The 7,743-nt window shown below is 37.8% G+C and overlaps 1 pseudogene; it reads left to right on the top strand.

Annotated features, from left to right (window-relative positions):
- The first annotated feature begins 7,022 nt into the window (after positions 1-7,022).
- LOC125923045 (translationally-controlled tumor protein-like) lies at positions 7,023-7,743 on the top strand (annotated as a pseudogene).

The raw sequence follows: 7,743 nt of genomic DNA, 5'->3' as shown, positions 1-7,743 counted from the left end.
GTGAGAACATCATGCTTTAGTTATCTATGAGGGAATGAGAGGTGCAAAGGCAGGAAACAGAAACAAGGCTGGTATGGCTAAAGCACAGTAAACCAAGTGTAGAGTGGGAGCAGCTGGATGCAGAGAGGTAGACACAGGATGATCATGTAGGGCTTTGAGGGTCAGAGAAAAAGCTTTGGGGTTTACTGAGTGCAGAAATGACATAATCTGACATGTTCTTTAAAATTCACACCAACTGCTGGATGGAAAATAGATCGTAGGTGTCTAGAGCAGAAGTAGGGTGACCAGTTAGAGACTCTTGCAGTAATTTTGGCAAGAGTTAATGGTGTCTTGACCCAGAGTAGTAGCAATGGAGATATTGAGATGTGGACAAATTCAGGATATATTTTGAGGGATAACCAAAAAAATTTGCTGATGGGTTGGATATGAGATAAAGAAAAAAAAACAAGGAAGTCTTTGGAGACTTGTCTTGAACAACTTCAAAGATGGAATTTTCACTAACTATACAATGACTTAGAGAGAAGACTACTAAAAGAGAAGATTCAAATGTTTAGGGTTGGGAATCAGGAATGTGGTCAGGAACAAGAAGAGTTTGTTCCATATCCATATCCATATCCATATCCATATCCATATGGATATGTCAAGTAGGTAATTGGATATATAAAAGTGAAGTTCAGGAGAAGTTCAGGAGAAAAGTCTAGGCTGGAGTCATGAACTTGGGAATCTGTTCTGTATAGATATCATTTAGCATCATAAAATTAGACTGAGATTACTTGAGAAGTGAGTATAATTAAAAACAGTGGGATTCCAAAAACTGAGCTTTGGGAGATTCCTAGATTGAGAGATTCAGGAAATGAAGAGGAACCTGAGGAGACAGGAAAAGAATGATGACTGGGATAGGAGAGAGAGTGTTGTCCTAAAATCCAAGAGAAGGCAGTGCTTCAAGACAAGATCGATGAATTACCTGTGCCAAATTCTGATGAGAGGTCAAGTAATTTGATGAATAAAAATAGACTGTTAGATTGAGCAACAAAAGGTCACAAGTTGGCCTTGATGAGGGTAATTTTAGTCGAAAAGGGAAGAAGGACTTGTGAAGTGGGTTCAAGAGAGAATAAAAGCTAGCAAATAGAGTATATATAGATCATTCTTCCTTGAGTTTTTCTATAAAGGGGTGTAACATGGACAGAAGATGTTGTAAAAACTAGTTTTCTTTTTTAGGTGATAGATGCTACAGTACATGTGTATGCTGATTTAGATGGCCCTGCAGACAGTGAAAATTATGATGATATGGAAGGGCAGTGCTGCTAAAATAAGTGGATGCAGGCGTGTTCTGGGAGTAGCCAGCCATCTTGTTGGGGAATGGAGTGGACTTGTATAATCACTTACATTTGACTCTTCACCCTCTCTGAATTCACCCTCATCCTAACCAGCTATACTTTTGTCTGGGCATGTCAAACTCAAATTTTTTGACAGCGTATTAGTATTTCCTTTTCAATTTTTTATCTATTATACACAACTTCTCTTCTTCTTATAACTGTTTGTTATTAAGCTTATTAATATAGTTAAAAATAAATTTTTAACTCATTTTAAGTACCAACGTAAAGCTTTCCTCCTCTGCCCCTTCAAGATGTTCCTCACCCCAGAATCTTTTTCTTTGCTATATGAGCATCATGGTAAAATGTAAAGAAAAGAAAAAAGATATTCTAAGCACCTTGGGTGAGAAAATAGAGACTATTCTCATTGTTTTGTTGAAAATAGAATAAAATATTTTAGAAGGATATTGGTTACTCTGCATTTTTTTGTATTATCTCTCTGTTTCCTTGTTGACACCTCTGAACACAATCTCTTGCCTTTCTGATTTACCAAATCATCCAGTATCATTACTACATGGTCTCCCCCAAATCTTAACTTCTCCTAATTTACCATATACCCTCAGCATCCAAATCTTAGAAAGACAGTTGATTTTAGGAGAAGACTTAAAGCTCTAGCTAATAGAGTTAGCAGATGAAAGTTAAAGGCAAAGACAGGATTTCTGAGATCATAGTTGATAAGTTCGATTACTTGAGAATAGTTAATAACTCTTGCTCCTGTTTTTGGTTCAAATTTTTAAATACTTAACAGGATAGACGCTACTGAGATGTATCCAGCAGTTATGTCAGAGAATCCAGAGAATCTGCCTGATCTTAATTACTCCAGACAGGAATTGTTGAGTGTTAAAATAGCTAAACCCAGATGAGCACCTAAAGGATTTTTCAGAATCCAGAAGTTTAGATAGATTAACCAATGAAACTTACGTGACATTCTTTCAGAGGTTGTGAACCACAGAGTTAAATCCCAATTTTGTCAGTCTGGCCTCTTCCACAGACCCTTATATACTGAACCAACTCCTGTTCCATTGTGCATAAACCTCAAGATAGGCCTATGAAGCATCAAATGAAGTGAAGATTTGCATATTATCCACCTATTTGGGTGTGAACCACCACTTTACATAATTCAAGACCTTGAGTTTTATTTGCTTTAGTTCTTTTATGGAAACATCTGATTTATCTGGCCTCTTGCATCAAGTTACATAAATATATGCTTTATCTGTTAAGGACCTATTCGTGGACATCAACTCTTACAACCATTTCTTGTTCCAAAAAATACTTGCTAGTGCTAATGTTACTTCTACTTGTCTCCTAGGTTCAGTCAAGTTACTGTCACATGTACAGTATCAACAACTGAATGTTTTGATCACTGTGTAGTTGGAATGCTTTCATTTGTCTAGACTGAACTTGATGCTCCTAGGAATGCTCTGGAAGATAAGAATAAAGAAACAGGATCCTTTGTTGCTTCTGAGATCTGAGGAAAGGCTCAAGTCTTCCTCTCTCCAGAATGACAGAGTACCCCTACTTTGGCCTTACACACCTAAGCTTTTGTCAATGAAGGTGTTTTTCATGATCCTCTTGTGCAGTTTACAACTTAGGATTCACAGCAGGGACCCTATTGGGATTTGGGCTTGAGCAAGCCCCAAGAACTGCATTCTACTCTAGGGAAGGTGAGTACTACAAAGTTAAAAGTGCATGAAGCCATTTGGCCTCCATTTTCTAGAGTGCACTATAATTTAAATAATTTAAATGCAAAATAGAGTTTCATATTTTATTTCCAATGTCAGGATTTCAGTGAAACTTCATGACATTCTAGGACATTTCCATATTCCTTTCTGTCTAGGTGGAATTAGAGTTCTTCACATATTGTGAGCTGAGCTTATTCTGAGAGTATAATTTGCATATTTTGTTTTATAGACCAAAGTAAGTTTCGATCAAATCTGAATTATGTAAGCCATTTTACTTTTTGTATGATTTACTCTCCAGAAAGATATTTTTTGTTTTTTTTTAAAAGTCACATTAATAAACAGTAAATATCACAATAAAATTAGCAACCTTTATTTCCTCTATTTATGTTCCTGCAGTATTAAATCTGCATCGGCGATAATTAAACTCCTATATCTTAGGATGATAACATAAGAAAACCAGGAGAGCAATTTGACAGAATTGGAAGGCCTTAGAATCAGACAGACTAGGACTAAATCCTGGTTTTGTATCCTCCTGTCTATATAACCTTCCCAGATTTCTTGTCTATAAAGTAAGCAAAAGATGGCAATCTTTCATAAAGATGACAACAGTGTCATCTACTGTTATGAACTGAATGTTTGTGTCTCCCCAAAGTTTATACATTAAAATCACAACCTTCAATATTAGGAGGCAGGGCCTTTGAGGGTAATTAGGTCATGAGGATAAAGCTCTCATGAACGGGATTAGTGCTTTATTAAGAAACACACAAGAGAGAGCTTGTTTCCTCTCTCTCTCTGCTCTTCACCATGTGAAGATACAATGAGAAGAGGGACATCTGTGAACTAGGGAAGGAGTCTTCACCAAAAACCCAACCATGTTGGCACCCTGATTTTGAAATTTCAGCTTCTAGAACTGAGAAATAATGTGTCTGTTGTTTAAGCCACCCAGTCTGAAGTATATTTATTGTAGTAGCCCAAGCTGACTAGGGTACCTACGAAGTCAGGATCAGACACAGTGCTTACTCATGGGAAGCTCTCAATGGCTATTTGTACATAATAATACTGATGAAGCACTCTTTTAATCCACTTTAATACACTTCTCAAAAACTATTTGGTACTTAATAGGTCCTAAGTTTGTTACTCAGTTGGGTGGATATGATCTGCTTTGCAGTGCAGATACAAAGTAAGCCACAATTTGTGAGTCAAGGAGTTGTACTGAGAGAGACAGATGCATGAATAATTACAATGAAATGCCATACAAGTCCGAAAAGCTATTCATGCAAAGCTCTTTTGGTTACAGAAAAAATGACTATGGGATGTGGAAGTTTGGAAAGAGTTCACAGAGCAGGGGACTTTTGGGCTTAGAGATTCTATAGGAGTGTTTCTAATAAATAGAATTACTTAGTAGAGAGTGCCCTTGATGGGAAGGAAGCAAAGGACACTGAATTGCTGCTCTTTCTCCAGCAGTATTAGACCCAAGATTTCCAGGTATCCTTTGCTCTGAAGCCCCAGCAATGAGACTACTTCCTCTGTACCACCCCACCTCCAGCTGTAGGCAAGACTAACTTCCACATGACCTTTAATCATGGTGTCCTGTGACTTCTGAAACAAATCCCATTGTGCCTCAATGCCAGCTCTCCTGTATCACCACGAGAAGTCAAAGGTTCCCAGATCACCCAATTTCACACAGTTGCTCATCAGCACCCTATTCCCAACCTCCGTGAATCTGACCATATTTCCCACACTTTTAGCTATCCAAGCCCTTCCACCCAAACTTGTTTCCTGTCGTCAGAAAACTCCTCTCCTTCCTTAACCTCTGCACTAAACATTTCCTTCAGATTTTTGCTGAAATTTAATTTGGCACCTGAAAACACTGCTTTTCCTGGACCCTTTAAGTGAGCAACTTATTTTTATTTTTCCTCTCATACTTAAGTACCATACATGCCTGGAGCTTGAGGCGGGGTCCTTTCTGCAACCTGTTCCTACTTTCAAACAGTCACTCCTTTCTCTCTTCAAAACTCTCATGTCTTTTGAAACATACATTCTCATACTGTGCCACCCTGTATCCCTCCTTGTCAGACCACTTATGGATCACTGAGTCATTGCTCTTCACTCATTAATACTTTTCCTGTCATTATGGTTCAAAACCCCAGTAGATGATCCAACTACCACATTGGCCTCTAAATTCTTTGGTTTTCTTAGCTCCAATAATATTTTTCTCCATTCTTTCTCCATGACCCACATGTCATACCTAGACCTCGTCATCATCCAAAACTGAATTTCAGTTTCAAACATCTCACTTTGACTGCCATCCCCTATTCTTCCAGTGTATTCACTCTAGTACTCCACTCACAATTCGCCAGCTCAAGACCACCAATTCATGGACCCTATAATTCATCTTTATTCATCATAACTCCATGTCTAAACATGTCATATTATCCAGCTTGTTTTGCATGATTCTGCCGTATAATTACTTCCCAACGAATGTCTTTAACTTCCTTTTTCCTTTCTCCTCAAGCAATCTTTCCTGGCAAAACCTAAACTCTGGTCAAATCCACCTATGTGTTGGATGTGTTAATCTATCCTGCATTCAAGTGTCTGAATACTCCTAGAGAATATTACAAATTATGCTTATTGGAGTCATCCAATTTTTACATAGTATAATTGTACATAGTATTCTCTCCAGGTAATATTCAATGTGTTCAGCAGCGTGATCTTTCATAACTTCTTTTTCTGCTCTTCAGAAAGAGTATCTGAAATACAGGATTTCCTCACTACTAATCAGACCAAAAACTTTCATCGCCAGAAATTGCTACGAAACACATATTTGGTACATCAGGTATTTGTTTTCTATGTGTTTTGCCTTGTTTCACTACTTAAAGCCATTAAGAACCTATGGCAAGATAAGCCTTTAAATATCTAACCACCTGACAATGTAGTCTAGTAACATTTTCTCTCACCCCAGTTCCCCATGTAAGATTTTAGACCTTGTGCAATTTCCCAACTTCCAATTATCAGACATTTTTAAATGACATTTAGCTTCCTAGTATCAGATGTTATTAAATGCACTGACCTCAGGTCTCCCAAAGCTCATGAAAGATACTTCCTCATCTGAAATCATTGCTTTGCCCTAGATCTTGAATTTAATAAACACTAAGTCTCAGTTTGCTTTAAGAAGTTGTTTTGTATCTGCTGCACTCTTCATTGAATTTTTGGGGGGATGGGGCATGGATCTATGAAGAAAGGCTCTTTTCCCTTATTTGTAGACTAAGAAGTATAGAACAAATATCATGAGGTTTTTGTGATATTTTAATGAGTTCATATACATAAATGTTTTAGTAGAATCTTGGCACATAGTAAAAATCAAATAAATGTTGCTTTTATAATAATTATTATTATTTATACCAATTTCTCAACCCCTGGCTTCACATTGCCAAATGCAGGCCAATCTAAGGGGAAAATACTCAATTTTTTTCTTTCTTTTTTTTGGTTAGTTGTCTCTGCTCCTTTGTTGTCTTTTCTTTTCTTCTCTCCAGGCAATCTCTTCTGGTCTTTTATTGGCTTCTCTTCCCAGTAGGTATTCTACTGGCCTCTCCCTAACCTTATTGTTAATTCCAATATTTCACTTCAATTACATTATATTATAATTTCATTAAGATTCTCTGGGAAATTTATCAAATAGTAATTGTGCAATAACCATCCTAATTGTACAATTGTTAGAAGTAAAGATTCCAACCAACATTAAAATTAATTTTAATAATAACATTTATTAGTCATAGGAGACCCATGGAGTCAGTGTACCTATTCCCCTTTTAAAAATTTACCAGAAGTCTTTAATGAAATGTCTATCCATCTTTTTTTGCCCTCTATCCCCTCCACCCCAGCACTGTTCCCAGTGCACCACACTTGGAAAGAGTTCCTGGCTCCTGTTAAACCAGTGCTGTCCTTGTTTTTTTTTCCAGGCGCCATCATGATCATCTACCAGGACCTCATCAGCCATGATGAAATGCTGAGAAATCCCGGGTGGGCTGTGCCTGGAGGTGGAGGGGAAGATGGTCAGTAGAATAGTAGGTAACACTGATGACTTGTCCATTGGTGAAAATGCCACTCCTGATGACCCCAAGAGTGAAGTTAGCAAAAGCACAGTTATCACTGGTGTTGATATTGTCATGAACCATCACTGGCAGAAACCCAACTTGACAAAATAAGCCTACAAGAAGTACATCAAAGATGACATGAACTCAATTAAAGGCAAACTTGAAGAACAGAGACCAGAATGAGCAAAACCTTTTACTTATTTTTTTAACACTTATTTATTTTTTTGAGGGACAGAGCATGAGCAGGGGAGGGGCAGAGAGAGAGGGAGACACAGAATCTGAAGCAGGCTCCAGACTCTGAGATGTCAGCGCAGACCCCGACTTGGGGCCCTAACCAATGAACTATGAGATCATGACCTAAGCTGAAGTTGGTGCTTTAACCGACTGAGCCAGCCAGGTGCACCTAGAATGAGCAAAACCTTTCATGACAGGGATGCAGAACAAATCAAGTACATTCTTGCTAATTCTAAAACTTGCCAATTCTTTATTGGTAAAACATGGATCCAGATGGTCGCTCTGCTGGATTACAATGAGGATAGTGTGACTCCATATACAATTTTCTTTAAGGACGGTTGAGAAATGACAAAATGTTAA

This window comes from Panthera uncia, chromosome B1 (assembly GCF_023721935.1).
Source record: "Panthera uncia isolate 11264 chromosome B1, Puncia_PCG_1.0, whole genome shotgun sequence".
In the NCBI taxonomy this organism is placed as follows: Eukaryota; Metazoa; Chordata; class Mammalia; order Carnivora; family Felidae; genus Panthera; species Panthera uncia.
This window is presented reverse-complemented; position numbering and strand designations above follow the sequence as displayed.